Consider the following 16,595-nt stretch of genomic DNA (forward strand, 5'->3'; position numbering starts at 1 on the left):
ACTCGCTATTAGCAGGATTTAATATTCCATACAATGTATTGGGAAGCCGGACAAAAATTATTAATGGGGTGAAATTGGAGACAACATAATTCCACCATAATTTTATGGATTTTATATTTTTTTAATTCACTGGGTGGTAAAATGACCCATTCATTTTATTCTGCAAGGCAGAACAGTTACGGTGATACCTAATTTATAGTTTTAACACTTAAAAAAAAAACGTATTTGCATAGCTATACTCATAATACTGATAGCTTTTTATAATACCATCTATGGAGCTGTTTAAGGCTCATTGTTTGTTAGGTGATCTATAGTTTTTATTGATACCATTCAAAGGGGTTGTCCCATTTTTCATTCTCACCTTCTTTCCCCTGAGGCAGCTCACTGCTACCTGTGATTTGTTTGGGCAGTAACTTATACTTTGATTGACAGTACAGACAAGTGACGTTCTGCTGAAATCATTCCATTGACTACTATTGCAATGCAGAGCAGTGGCCGGGTCGGGAGATGCCGCACATTCATGAATATATGTGTTCCCCTCTTCCCGGCCAGCACAGCAAAGGACAAGTTATAAAAAAACACTGCACAAGCAGGATCTGTGGTGGCCATAACCTCTGACAACAACAATAAACAAAAGGAAAGAAAAATTAGGACTAAGGAGAGAAGGAGGCCATAACGAAAAAAATATGGATAGGGTAAGATCATTTTTAGGCTAAACCTCTGACAACAAGCAATAAACAAAAGGAAAGAAAAATTATAACTATGGAGAGAAGGAAGCCATAACGAAAATAACATGGATAGGGTAAGTTCATTATTAGTCTAATTACTTTTTATCTAATGCCCGCAGCCTGTCTCTGTAAAAAGAAAATTCATTCTTACCTACTCCCCACTGCTCCGGTCCTCTGCACTGCCTCTTGTGTCTCAATGTTTCGGCCCATGTAGTGTTTACATCTGGTGCTGCATTGACATGGTCACATGCTTTACTGCAGCCAACGATTGGCTTCAGTGGCAATGTGCGGATTGTGGCCATGTCAACACTGAAGCCAACACTGTAACCATGCCCATGCAGCACTGGATGTAAATACTATGAGGACCATAAATCGGAGACAATGGGGGCCGCACGAAGGACAAAAATTGGTATGCCAAATGAATCTGGAGTTTTGGAGATTTGCTTCGGATGAATCATGCTAACCAGCATAGAATGCCATTTTACTGTGAAAATTGGAGTGAGGATGAAGATGAAGGATTACATTAAACTGGGAGGAAGGCAGGGAGGGCTTTCCCTGACTGACTGGCAGCTAGATTAGCCAGTCAGGGGCAGGATTCAGGTAGTTCTTTTTGCTGAGAACACCATAGAACGCCATTCTGTGTTCAACTTGCAACTTGAGAACATGTGTCTTGGCTATGTCTGATAAAAATCTATTATAGATACAAGACAGTAATCCAGCTATACTAGGGACACTACAGGGATATATAACTGGGTAGATTTTAGAGTTTTATCAGGGAAAGCATAGCATAGAGAGTGAGGGACTGGTGACTCTGAGTTGTTTGTTGTTTCATAGATTATTATTATTTATTTTTTTATAATTCATAGGCTGATTTCCAGCACATCAACATTCTGCTGCATATGCTGAGAAATTGCTCCCTTTTTGTATCGCTTGTCACTGGGCATTTTCAGCGTATTCCAGTGCATCAATATACCTATGTTATTAAACACATTGTGCTACTGCAAGATAGCATTCAGCAAAATTGTAAAGTTACTGAAATAACACCATTAGTATACCCGTGATAGTGAACGCATTGTATTACAGAAAGATATCATATGTCAACAGCAAAAGCATTTTACTAAAAAAACGTCTTTACTATACTCTATACCCGTGTTATTGAACGTGTTAGTTTATGTGTTATATTACTTTAAGATACCATGTTTTTGCAGCTAAATAATTTTATAAATGTGTTGGTGAACGTGTTTTACTGGAAAACGGCATTAGTTTACCCATTTTAGTGAATGTGCTGTATTTATTCAATATATATATATACAGTTGGAAAAAAATGTATGTAAACCCTTTGGAATGATATGGATTTCTGCACAAATTGGTCAAAAAATGTGATCTGATCTTCATCTAAGTCACAACAATAGACAATCACAGTCTGCTTAAACTAATAACACACAAAGAATTAAATGTTACCATGTTTTTATTGAACACACCATATAAACATTCACAGTGCAGGTGGAAAAAGTATGTGAACCCTTAGATTTAATAACTGGTTGAACCTCCTTTGGCAGCAATAACTTCAACCAAACATTACCTGTAGTTGCAGATAAGACATGCACAACGGTCAGGAGTAATTCCTTTCCTCTTTACAGAACTGTTTCAGTTCAGCAATATTCTTGGGATGTCTGGTGTGAATCGCTTTCTTGAGGTCATGTCACAGCATCTCAATCGGGTTGAGGTCAGGACTCTGACTGGGCCACTCCAGAATGTGTATTTTATTCTGTTTAAGCCATTCTGTTGTTGATTTACTTCTATGCTTTGGGTCGTTGTTCTGTTGCAACACCCATCTTCTGTTGAGCTTCAGCTAGTGGACAGATGGCCTTAAGTTCACTTGCAAAATGTCTTGATAAACTTGGGAATTCATTTTTCCTTCGATGATAACAATCCGTTCAGGCCCTGATGCAGCAAAGCAGCCCCAAACCATGATGCCCCCACCACCATACTTCACAGTTGGGATAAGGTTTTGATGTTGGTGTGCTGTGCCTCTTTTTCTCCACACATAGTGTTGTGTGTTTCTTCCAAACAACTCAACTTTGGTTTCATCTGTCCACAGAATATTTTGCCAGTACTGCTGTGGAATATCCAGGTGCTCTTATGCAAACTGTAAACGTGCAGCAATGTTTTTTTTGGACAGCAGTGGCTTCCTCTGTGGTATCCTCCCATGAAATCCATTCTTGCTTAGTGTTTTACGTATCGTATATTCGCTAACAGGGATGTTAGCATATGCCAGAGACTTTGTAAGTCTTTAGCTGACACTCTAGTATTCTTCTTCACCTCATTGAGCAGTCTGTGCTGTGCTCTTGCAGTCATCTTTACAGGAAGGCCACTCCTAGGGAGAGTAGCAGCAGTGCTTAACTTTCTCCATTTATACAATTTGTCTTACCGTGGACTGATGAACAGCAAGGCTTTTGGAGATACTTTTATAACCGTTTCCAGCTTTATGCAAGTCAACAATTCTTAATCATAGGTCTTCTGAGAGCTCCTTTGTGCGAGGCATCATTCACATCAGGCAATGATTCTTGTGAAAAGCAAATCCAGAACTGGTGTGTGTTTTTTATAGGGCAGGACAGCTGTAACTAACACCTCCAATCTCATCTCATTGATTGGACTCCAGTTGGCTGACACCTCACTACAATTAGCTCTTGGAGATGTCATTAGTCTAGGGGTTCACATATTTTTTCCACCTGCACTGTGAATGTTTACATGGTTTGTTCAATAAAAACATGGTAACATTTAATTCTTTGTGTGTTATTAGTTTAAGAAGACTGTGATTGTCTATTGTTGCGACTTAGATGAAGATCAGATCACATTTTATGACCAATTTGTGCAGAAATCCATATCATTCCAAAGGGTTCACATACTTTTTCTTGCAACTGCATATATCATGTAGATACAGCAACAGCATTTTACAACAAAAACTGCATTAGTATACTTGTTTTACTGAACATATTGTATTACCTCACGATACTTTGTACAGTAGTTACAGCAAAAGCATTATACTACAAAAACTGCATTACTATACTTATGTTAATGAACATGTTTTAGTGCAGGCATGGCCAACCTGCGGCTCTCCAGCTGTTGTAAAACTGCAACTCCCACCAGGCCCTGCTGCAGGCTAATAGCTGTAGTCAGTCTGAGCATGCTGGGAGTTGTAGTTTTGCAACAGCTGGAGAGCCTCAGGTTGGCCATGCCTGTTTTAGTGCATAAACTGCACAATTTAAGTGAATGTGTTGTATTACTTCAAGATACTGTGCCGTATTTTCCGGCGTATAAGACGACTTTCTAACACTAGAAATTATTTTCAAAAGTCGGGGGTCGTCTTATACGCCGGGTATACTCAGAACCAAATGGTATATTCTAACCCCCAGGCGTTCCCATGGTGATGGGGACGATTGCCTGGGGGTTAGAATATACCATCGGATCTGAGTTTTCACGATCTCAGTGAGATTGTGAAAACTCAAATCCGATGGTATATTCTAACCCCCATGCATTCCCAAGGTGACGGGGATTAGAATATACAGTGCCCCGCCGCTCACAGGAGTACATTTATAAACTATAATCCGTAACTTTAACTTTAATCAGCGCTCATCTCTACTAGGGTACCTTACTCTCAGCTCCGGTAAAAGGCAGTGCGGGCGGCGTTCACTCACTGACGTCACGTGCCTGCTCCTCTCACTAGGCAGTGCAGGCGCGTGACATCAGTGAGTGAGCTCCACCCGCACTGCCTGTTACCGGAGCTGAGAGTAAGGTACCTAGTAAAGAAATGAGCGCTGAATAAAGTTAAAGTTACGGATTACAGTTTATAAATGTACTCCTGTGAGCGTCAGGGAGGGGGCTCTGTGGATGGCTCTGTTATGGGAGGGGGATTTGTGGATGGCACTGTTTAGGGGGGATCTGTGGATGGCACTGTTTAGGGGAGGGTGATCTGTGGATGGCACTGTTATGGGAGGGGGATTTGTGGATGGCACTGTTTAGGGGGGATCTGTGGATGGCACTGTTTAGGGGAGGGGGATCTGTGGATGGCACTGTCATGGGGGGGATCTGTGGATGGCACTGTTATGTGGAGGGGGATCTGTGTATGGCACTGTTATGGAGAGGGGGATCTGTGGATGGCACTGTTTAGGGGGATCTGTGGATGGCACTGTTATGGGGAGGGGGATCTGTGGATGACACTGTTATAGGGAGGGGGATCTGTGGATGACACTGTCATGGGGTGGATCTGTGGATGACACATATAGCATACGATGCTATATAATGTCATCCATAGATCCCCCCCCCCATAGCAGTGTTATCCACTGATCCCCCTCCCCATAGCAGTGTCATCAACTGATCCCCCTCCCCATAGCAGTGTCATCCACTTATCCCCCTCCCCATAACAATGCCATCCACAGATTCCCCTCCCCATAACAGTGCCATTGACAGATCCCCCTCCCCTAAACAGTGCCACTGACAGATACCCCCTAAACAGTGCCAACGTAAGCGCGCAGTGTGATCCGGACATGCTGCCAGGCCCTGCCCCCTGCCATTGGTACTTAAAGTGGCCATGCCTGAGCCAGACTCGTCGTCCAATCATCCATAACAGCAAAAAAGAGGGACTTCTGTCCATCCGTCCTGGCCTTGCGCCAAGCCAGGAGCCTAAAAACCGGACATCTGGCCACCCTAAGAGCAGCAGTGGCAGAGAGACTGAGGCCAGCAGCAGCCATTTCAGTCAGATTAGAGCCAAAGCTGCAGAGTGGCTGTAATCTGACTAGGCAGCTGCTGGCCTCAGTGAGTCTCTCTGCCACTGCAGAGAGACCTCATATCAGCCAACTCAGCCCCCATCAGACCTCAGATCAGCCCAAAGACCCCCACTAAGCCCCCATCAGACCAGCCTAAAGACTCCATGAGACCCCCACTCCGCCTCCATCAGACCTCATATCAGCCCAAAGACCACACTCAGCCCCCATCAGACCTCAGATCAGCCCAAAGACCCCCACTAAGCCCCCATCAGACCAGCCTAAAGACCCCATGAGACCCCCACTCAGCCCCCATCAGACCTCAGATCAGCCCAAAGACCCCCATGAGACCCCCACTCAGCCCCCATCAGACCTCAGATCAGCCCAAAGACTCCTACTCAGCCCCATCAGACCTCAGATCAGCCCAAACAAGCACTTAATGAAATCAAGCACAGCACATTCTGCTGTTAACTCAACAACAATTTAATGGCGGCCTCAGCCGGGAGGGAACCTCTTCACTTCACTTCAGATTTTTTTTTTCTTCCTCAAGAGGACTCGCAAATGCAACTGCAGCGGCACAGAAGCCTTGCATAGCAGAGCTGCAGATGGCAGCACAATTTGCATATTTCTGAACTTGAGTCTCTCAGCATAGGATAGAAAAGCAGAAAAAAATATCTTTTGTCAAGGAAAAGAGAAAATGGCAGAAAAATGTCACCAACTCACCATAAATCTGAGAGAAATCAAGACCTTTTCCCTCTTCCGGCCTCCTCTGGCAGAAGTCGCGCTCTGCTCCTCTCTCTGTCTTTCTAGCCGACGCTGCACTGTCCCCTGAGAGCGTGCAGCGTCAGGTCATAGTGTGCACACTACGTCCTGACGCTGTATGCGTTCAGGACAGTGAAGCGCCGGTGTTCTAACAAGTTTCCCTACACTGCCGGTGTCCAGCTGAGAGGTAAGACGCAAGCGCATTAGGTGGCCCCTTCTCCCCAACTCTGGTGTGAAATTTACCTACCCCGTCGTTGTGTGCCTTCGCGGCGCGGCACACCTGCTTCCAAAGCTGGGAACGTCATGTCTGGTGCGGCCGCATCACAACAGGAAGTGACGAGGGTAGGGAAATTTCACGGGTAGGGAAATTTGTTAGAACACCGGCCGGGGAGGGAGGGTAAGTGTATATCAAAGGGGTGGGCCACGCGGAAACGGAGCACTGGGCGGCCTGCCCCGGGCCCGGGTACTACGGTACACAGCACTACTGCAGGGCGGGGCCAGGGGTCCACAGGCGGCCGGGCCCCCTTGAGTGCCGGGCCTGGTCGCAGCTGCGACCCCTGCGACCCCTGTATGTATGCCAATGCCTCTGAGTCTGACATCATGCCTTTGAGCCATGGGTCGCAGCATTACTCCTGTTCCTCCTCCTTGTGGCCCCAGAAAAGTCTCTCAGTTGCATCATCTTTGTCTTAACTGCTCCAGTGGTGTGCTAAGGGGGGTGGTCCGCCCTGGGTGCCCGCTGTCAGGGGGGTGCCAGAGCCTAGAAGCAATGAGCGCTTCCATCAATACAAATGAAAGCGCTCATTGCTGGAGCGCCAGAAGATGCGGTCTGTCACTCAGCACCCCGTGCTCTGGACTCTCTCCCGCACTGAATGGTGAATCAGAGAGACTTCTCCCTGCTCCACCATTCAGCTTGCAGGCACTGATCGTGCTGCTGGCCTGTGTGGGAGGAGCCTGTAGCCCGGGAATCTGCATAAGCTCGGCCAACACATTGCTACAGAATGATCTATGTCTGCAGGGGAGAGAGGACTGTGAGCTTCAGGAACGGGACAAGGTGAGTAGGTACTGAGTGGGCATTATTACTGTAAGGGAGGCACAAAGAGGGCATTACAACTGTGGAGGGGGCACAGATAAGGCATTACTACTGTGAGGGGGGCACAATGAGGGCATAACTACTGTGAAGGGGACACAGTGAAGGGATAAGTACTTTAAGGGGGCACAATGTGGGCATAACTACTGTGAAAGTTGTACAGTGAGGGCATAACTACCTTGCGGGGGCACATATCTGGGCAAAACTACTGTGAAGGTTGTACAATGAGGGAAATACTACTGTACAATTTTTTTGAAGTATTGGGAGAGTGCCAGTGAAAGAACCCGCCGCGGGTGCCAAACACCGTAGGCACGCCGCTGCACTGCCCTCTTCTAGTGGGATACCTTTATTTCCCCTAAGAGGCAACACCACCCCTTTTCCAATAGTGTGCAAGCACAACCAGAGCTGCAGGATTGCAGGATGGTCATAACCCCTGGATACGACCACCATGCAATCCAAGGGTTACCACCACCCTGCAATCGTAACCCCTGGATACAGGCAGTGTATAATGCGATGAAAAAATTAATCAAGCCAGCAAAGGATGTAATACAGGCAATCACAATACATTAGTAAGTGCCTTGTATTAACTTTGTCTACATGATAAATGCCACTTGCTGAAGTGAGAGAACCCCTTTCAGACATGAGTTTTGGAACACTTGTTGAGAACAAGACACTTTGATCATACTGTTTTTAAAGACCATTTTTTTGAACTTTTTTTAATGTTAAAAAGCAAAACAAATGTGACCATGCATTTATCCATAGCTATATACTGTATGTGAGTGTCACTCTGACATTACTTGCTTTTGCTGGCATTGCATTAAAGAGCTTAAGGGGGAGGGGGGGGGGGAATGAGCAAAATTCACAAAAATAAAATAAAATAAAAAGAGGGAATAACAAAATATAAAAAAAATCTGAGTCCTAGAAGACCTGCGAGTGTCATATGCCATTTTTTATGCTAATTAGAGTACTTTTGATTTGGGTAGAATTGATTCGCCACAAATGGGTAGGATTTCAAAATGGGAGGCAAGGTGTGAAGCTTTTGTGGTGTGCTTTCTTGCCTACCTCCTCCCCCACCTCCTGTTTGCCACTTCAGGGGGCTTTTTTGTGAGTGCACCCACTAGTTGACCTGTGTTAGGAATTAACTGGCACAGGTGAGTTGTCAAGCATATTCCAATATTTATGAAGCATATTGTAAACATACTGGACAATTTACTAAGACTGGCATGTCATATGTATGTTGGAGCATCTTTAATAACCTTGCATATTCTGACTATGAGCTGGAGTAGATTGAAGTTATCATTGATGCCAGCTTCTGCAATAAATGATAGTAAATCTTAGGGGTTATAGAAGGCTACACTCCCTCCCACCAAGCGCTGCCCATTTTTCAAGAGCAAAGAGAGGAGCAAATGTTGCACAAGATGCTGTTTGCGCAAACATTTTAGAATTTTGTTCTAGTACATAGTTCTAGAACCATAGGCTAACACGGTTCTAGTACGTAACCTTAATCAATTCCCACATGGTATTGTCATGCATGCATTACTATAAACACTTGTGTATTAGATCACACTTATTTGTTATACTGATATACAGATTAAAGACACTAATATATAACAGAATATAGCAGAATTGTGTGTCATGGTATATGAGTCAGCCGTGTTCCTACACGCATGTCTGACCAGACAGCTGTCATTCTAACCATGACTAAACCTGCTATACAGGGGGATTGTTGTTTAAATATAGTTCTGCAACTGTGTTCTGCATAACATTTTACTTTTTGTGCAAGAGCAGATGTTCTGAGAGCTAGAATATAAAACTTGTCTAATTAAAGTTTTTGTTAGGAAACCAAAGTTTAATCTGCTGTTGATTAAACAAAAAAAAACAACAACTAATTTTGCAGAGTTTGTCAAGTGCAACACAACAAACTGCCCTCCGTCCTTAGCATAAACCGTTGGGACACCTGTGTCTTTACCTCCGGCTACAGAGAAACCTACTACATTAGCTGAGATGGCATGATACACAAATGACAGAGTTAACAAAGACTTGACAAAAAGGGTTAAATGACAAATTTAACTCTATTGCGTATTTATGATGTATTAGTGAATAGTCAGAAGAATGAATGCCAGAGCAGTGAAGAACGAGTCCTCGCGTGACAGACACGACAACATCTGCTTTTACCGTCACATGGCCATTCCATTTTAAGTGAATTTAACCTTTCATAACCACTGGCTTTTAATAACATGCTTCACACATACTACTCACAATGGGCGATGGAGGCCACAAGTCAAGAGGATGGGTCCTTCTACATACACTGCACCTTGCAGATAGCCGACTCTCCTGTTTACAGCAGCAGATGCAATAGCTGAAGCATAACTCACAGTCAGCCAGGTCAAACCTCACAGCGTGACTAGCCTTTTAGATGTTCTAATATTCTATATTTGTAAGCTGACAACATGATCTCTGGAAGCCCAAGTGCCAAAGCCTTGTGTATGATAAAATATCCGGAGATTCTAAATCAAAATGACTTTGAACTATGCATTATTACCAAGGAAGCATCCATCTCCTGATGGTGAAACACTGGAAAACAAATAATATATTTTATGCAGCCTATAAAATAATGTATAAGAAGAAAAGATCGTTCCAGCACTTATAATAACTCAGTTGCCTTTATTTCTTTCTTGTAGCATTTAACTCACATGGGCACAAACCTTCACCCCAGCATGGTTAACGCGTTTCGAACACAGTTGTGTTCTTAGTCGTAACTAAGACCTGGCCCCCCTGAGGGGTGCAGACTGGATGGTATTGGTTGGCACCCTGGCAATGGAATAATAAAGGCTTCCATCTTATTGGTATTGAATTACATATCTTATTTTATGGCTGTTTTAAGAATAAGTAAATGTAGGAATAAATAAATAAAACTGACACAGAATAAGTCTCCCTACACTGTCCCTGCACTCTCCCTTTCCAATATTCTTCTATTAGTTGTTTTCATCAACACTGTCCCTAGTGCATGAGCACTTGCCACGTCTCTTCCTATACTCAGCTCACAGGACAATGGCGGAGACCGCATGGGATGAGGGTTTTATAGGGCTGTAACATCACAGGGGAACTTTGTAACATGTGCAGCTGCCATTTTAGGAAAAACTGATTCGTAACCATGAAGCTTAAAGGGGTTATCCGAGTTAATAAAAAAAATAAAAAAAACACTTAAAATCCATCAGGATATACATATAATTTGGTTAAGCTTGATTTCATCAAGTTAAAACCCATATTTGCACCTTTTCATGGTCCTGTCATTGTTTGTTTACATGCTGCAGTACAAGGTGAGGGGGCGTGTACCAACAAAGCCTGAGCTCTGCCTCATGAATATTTCTGGGCGTGAACAACCTGACCTTCCCCGCCCCCTGCTCTGCACTTTGCATAAAAATAAATAAATACACACACAGGGCAGAAGATCTTCCTGTCACATTGCAGCTGCACAGTGTAAGTTATGTTATTTTACATACATTTCTTTCATGTTTGGTTTTGTTTCTAGTCTAAAAATGTTCTATTATTACAGTATATCAAGGAGGACGTATTTGCACTAATTCCAAATTCCGTCACCATAGAAAATGAATGGGTCCGCACCCGTTCCGCAAAATTGCAGAACAAATGCGGACCCATTTGCGGATGTGTGAATGGAGCCTAAGGGTACTTTCACACTAGAGGCAGGATCGATCCAACAGGCTGTTCACCCTGTCGGATCCGGCCAGCCGCTATTTTGCCGTGCCGCTGGACTGCCGCTCTGTCCCCATTGACTATAAAGGGGACGGTGGTGGAGCTATGGATTTTCGACTTTTTATGGTACTTTCACACTAGCGTTAGTGTGATCCGGCAGGCAGTTCCATCGTCGGAGCTGCCCGCCGGATCCGCCATTCAGTGTGACAACTGACAGCATTTGTAGACGGATCCAGGTGCGGATCCGTCTAGAAATGCATTGCAATAACGGATCCGTCTATCCGCTTGTCATGCGGATGGACGGATCCCTCATTTTTCATGTTCTGCGCATGCGCAGACCGGAAGGACGGATCCGTCCTTCAGTTGTTTTGTAACGCCGGATCCGCACGGCAGCTCCGTCGTCGGAGCTGCGTGCCTGCTGGATCCGCCAATCAGTGTGACAAGTGACAGCATTTGTAGACGGATCCAGGTGCGGATCCGTCTAGAAATGAATTGCAATAACGGATCCGTCCAGCGGCACCGTCAAATAGCGGCAGGGCGGATCCGACAGGGTGAACAGCCTGTCGGATACGTCCTGCCGCTAGTGTGAAAATATCATTAGCATTATCTGTATCTAAGCAATATCTATATTATTCAAATATATATTCAATATGGATATTGCTTAGATAAATCCATATATTGGTGGCAGATAAGGATTTTATATAGCTGTATAATGATGATGATGATGATAATAATGATGGCCAATAATTTATTTATATTTCCCAGGGGGTGTTGAATGTGTACTAGTGTGTGTGGGGGAGGGGGGGGGGACCAGGGCTGTAATAACAATCCCCAGATGCAGAGGGGAACGTTTACAAACTGCCACCTCTAGCCCCAGTGAATGCAGGAGGGACAAACTTACCCTGTGCTGCTGGAGAAGAGATCACCTTGGTATGTACTGCACATGAGTGATCGCATAGCAGAGCCGAGGCAGTGACAAGAGCTGGAGGGGGGAGGGCACCAGAGGCTCTGACGTCTCGTTTACAGAGCCTGGACACTCCCTCAAGCAGAGAGAAGCTTGTAAACAAAACGTCACCAGCAGAGCAGGGTTACTGACGTCAGGTGTAACATGACCCTGAACTGAACTGGCCAAACAGTGATAGATAGGTGATGAAAGTGATTTTAAGAATCTTTCACTGGTCTACAATAAATGCAATTAGAATAGATTTATTTAAGTCGGATAACCCCTTTAAGGAAATTCAGATTCATTGCAAATTGAAGTTTTCCTAAACTTCGGACCAAATTTGAATGCTTCACTCAATACTAATTATAATATGCAACGATACAAAATTTTCTATCTATGTTACACTCCTGAATAACCCCATATCTTCAGCAGAGATTCCAGCAGGAGCCTCTGCACATAGATTTTGGAAAAAAAAGGATGAAATACCACTGGTGCTGGTATTCATGCCAGAAATCCAATGGACCCCATTGTTGTGAAAGGGATCCGTCAGGTGCCTGCATTGTCTGACATATGCAGGATCCGATTATTACAATATTCTGTTCCTATTCTGTAACAGAATACACAGATGTGAACCTAGCCCTAGTCTACATTACTGACCTTCTCTTCCGGGTGTAGGGCTGACGTCATCGGCGCAGGCGCACTGAGGAAAGAGCGGCCGTCCTTCTCTCAGAGCGCCTGCGCCGAATGGCGACCGGTACGGCACAGGCGCGGGATTTGAGGCTGCAGGCAGGGCCAGCGAGAGGAGCAGAGCGCTCACTGGCCCTGTCAATCAAGTGGAGGAGGGGACGTTTTTTCAAACAGAGGATGCGGCTGCTACCAGCAAAACCGCCCAACTTGCTGGTAGTGAAGAATTTTACAGAGGATGCGGCTGCTACCAGCAAAACCGCCCAACTTGCTGGTAGTGAAGAATTTTACATATAATAAAAGTACGTTTTTTTACTGTAATTACTGCACAGCCCGAGGTAAGAGGGGCATATATGGAATCTGCTTACATTAACAAATATAATAAGTCAAAAACTGAAAATTGGGGGTCGGGGGGTGACAGAAGCCCTTTAAATTCTGCTTTATTGTGTTAGCATGTTCTAGTATCCTCTTAACCCTGTGAAACCCAAATATTGAAAAAAATGAGTAATTTTTTTTTTATCTTTCAGATGTTGTTTTAGGATGTCTCTGATGCAGAAATTAAAGAGTGTAATTTTTTTTTAGTTTTAGTTAGTTTTTAGGAATTTGTTGTAATATTGCCACGTTGGGCCTAGTTGGGAGCAGAACTTCAAAATTTTGCAGTCACCATCAATAAACACCTAAAGATTTAATTGCATGTTTGACTGCTCATGTTTCCCCATCAAACTATATGTTATGAATAATAACTGCACAAATTTGCATTTTTTCAACTATGATTTATTAATAATAATAATTTAGAAAAACAGGATTAGAATGTAAATCACTCATGACAGAGTTCATTTGCAGTGATAGTCCCAAAGACAGTTCTTGTCATCTGAAGAACAGAGACGGACGTTGCACTTGCTGCACAGTGTGCTGGTATATCCTTTATCACAGTGTCTGCAGCGTCCTCACATGGTTTTCACTGGGAAATGTGCAATCATGCCCTTACGCACATCTGGTGGGGGATGAGAAGATGATCTTTTGGCTGAAATCACATTTGATGAACTCCCATCACCTGAAAATGGTCTCTTCTATGCATTCAAAGGGCTGCTTAATGTTACTAGGCTCTCACTGCTTGATGATGGTCGCTCTCTCTTAGGTTTGTTGGGAGCTACATTCATCAATATGAGAGAGGATGATAGTTCTGCCTGAAAATGTCTCCTGTTCAGAATCTCATTTTTAGGAATGCTGAGAGTGTTGCAGTCCCGTTTGAAGTGGAGCCAGGCATTGATCATGGCAAGGATAATGGTATGCCAGAAGATGTATATGTACCAGCGGCATGCTTTCATAGGGAACTTATATTTGGCTGCAAATGAGTCCAACAAATTCACACCTCCCATGTATTTATTGTAGACACCCACAATGTAAGTCCTGTCAATTTCAATGTAGGTTTTGGTGGCTCTGGGCCTTCAAAGGTTGACACAAGCGTGACCACCCTGTTGACATACCATTTGACAGCACAGATGTTGTGGTACCCTTCCACTCTGATATCAAAGCTTCCTCCCCTTTTTTTTCAAATTCTTCTCATCTTCAAGGTTAGGCCTGTTGCACACAACCGTATGGCTTTTTGAGTACTTTGCGGTCCGCAAAAAAAACGGATCCGCAAAAAAATATGGATGTCGTCTGTGTGCATTCCGTTTTTTGCAGAACGGCCCCTGATAGAACAGTACTATCCTTGTCTGTTAGGCCGTATACGGAACATTCATTTCAATGGATCTGCAAAAAAAACTGAAGATACTTCGTATGCCTTCCGTTTCCGTATTTCCGTTTTTCCGTTCCGTTCAAAGATAGAACATGTCCTATTATTGTCCGCATAACGGACAAGGATAGTACTGTTCTATCAGGGGCCAGCTGTTCTGTTCCACAAAAAATGGAATGCACACAGACGTCATTCGTATTTTTTGCGGATCCAATTTTTGTGGACCACAAAGTACTGAAAAAGCCATACGGTCGTGTGCAAGAGGCCTTATGCGAACAATAATAGGACATATTCTATTTTTGAACGGAAATACGAAAACGGAAAGCATACGGAGTACCTTCCGGGTGTTTTCGAGGATCCATTGAAATGAATGGTTCCATATACGGAACGCAAAAAACGGAACGTAAACAGAAAAAGAGGCCTTACAGTTGGGTAAGCGTACTTGCCTGACTGTTACCACATAATTCATTCCACAATCAAGTAGCTTAGCTCCCAATGGGACAGAGGTGAAGTAGTTGTCTGTGAAAATCTTGTAGTTCAGACCTTTTGGGAGTGTGGGGGCAATCTTTATCACAACATCACCTGACATTCCAAGTTCAGATTTGGCTCGTATGCCATCAACACTGCCTTGGTACACATCAAAGTCACAGAGAAATCCAGGTATTCCAGCTCTTACCCACAGTTTGAACCCACATGGGTGGGGCTTGACTCTCATATATTGCTTGATGGTGCTGAATTTCCCCTTGAAAGGAATCATCATCTCATATACAGAGTTGTGCTCTTCTGGTACCACCTGCAAGCATTTCCCTCTGAATGAATCAAGCCATGGTCTGAGTTTGCAGAGTTTATATTTCTTTTCTCTCTCTGACACTGTCAAGTTGTTTGTAAAATGTAATGATGTCAACAGAGATTGAAATCTGTTGCGTGACATCACATCAGAAACAGGGGTGTACCGTGGGTCTGCCTCCTAATACATTCGAACTCCAGGCATTTGAACTAGGCCCATCTTCAAGTACATGCCAATCATCTGCCCAATTTCCTTTGTGTTGGTGTTTAAATATATTCCAGTCTTTTGAAAGCTGTACTCATTTGTGTTTTTGGTCAGAGCCTGAATCATGTCTTCTAAGACAAACCTCTGGAAGTACCCCAGTGGTGTCTGGAGGGAAATAGCAGCATCAGTGATGTGTGGACCAGAAAAATCAGGATTGGGACTGACAAAGTCCTTTTTCAGCCAGCGATACCAGTCACGGGGTATGGTTTGTTTGTGTGGTAGGCTTTCTTCAGTTGTCTTGATATCAACACTGCGTGCACAGTCAGTGGGCTGTGGATTTTCTTTGTCCACTTCACTGGCATCTTCATCTGCCTCTTAATCACTTGCATCAGTGTCATCTGATTTCATGTCATAGTCACTCTCTCCATTTTGGATGGCAGCAATAACATCCTGCACAATGTACACAGAACCTTTCTTTGCTGGTGGAATTCTGAAATAGAAATAATAGTAAGTATAATAGACAAGGTAAGTAATTTAAATTTAAATAATCCTAACCCTATTAACACAATACACTGAGGTCTATTATGGCCTATTATGCCTACTACTTAACATACTAAAAGGTTTTCATGCAACCCCCCAGACGTCTAACACATGATGTACAAAGTCCTCAGGCATATGCTATTTTGACTGCCAACCTAACCCAATGTTGTAGAATTACAACATTGACATAACACGCTCTAAGTCAAATTTGATAAAAATATTCCACAGTAACTTAGTATCTACGTGATGTAGGCATTCTACTGAACACATAGAAAAATCTTTCAGGCATTTTACTTACTTGAACGTTGTAATATCCAGTTCAATAAAACAATGGGATGAGCTTCAAGGAGCGTTTGCAGGTAGAATGAGTTCTTGACCAGATGGCCAGGCACATATACATGTTTTTTTATCCAATAGCATTGCAGGGCTAAACAATAGGGTCCATTGACAATGTAAATGTGGTATTTAAAGAAAAAAAACATTTACAAGTGTCTTTTCAGAAGAGCTAAAGGTAATGTTATAATTTTACAAAAGTGGGTTTTACAGGGTTAATGACTGCCAATACGTGTCTCCATGGCAGTCATGAAGGGGTTTTATTCCTAGACCACCAACGTTCTACAGCGGCCCAGAATAGGCGCTGCACAA

The 16,595-nt window shown here is 43.6% G+C and overlaps 1 protein-coding gene across 1 annotated transcript in view; it reads right to left on the reverse strand.

Annotated features, from left to right (window-relative positions):
- The window catches only part of LRRC2 (leucine rich repeat containing 2), a 531,872-nt gene extending 522,155 nt beyond the window's left edge, over nt 1–9,717 (reverse strand). Inside the window, exon 1 of the mRNA XM_040416971.1 lies at nt 9,600–9,717. The gene's annotated coding sequence lies outside the window, so the exon portion shown is untranslated. The remainder of the gene's footprint in view (nt 1–9,599) is intronic.
- Nucleotides 9,718–16,595: the final 6,878 nt, after the last annotated feature.

Source organism: Bufo bufo, chromosome 2 (genome assembly GCF_905171765.1).
Source record: "Bufo bufo chromosome 2, aBufBuf1.1, whole genome shotgun sequence".
Taxonomy (NCBI): domain Eukaryota; kingdom Metazoa; phylum Chordata; class Amphibia; order Anura; family Bufonidae; genus Bufo; species Bufo bufo.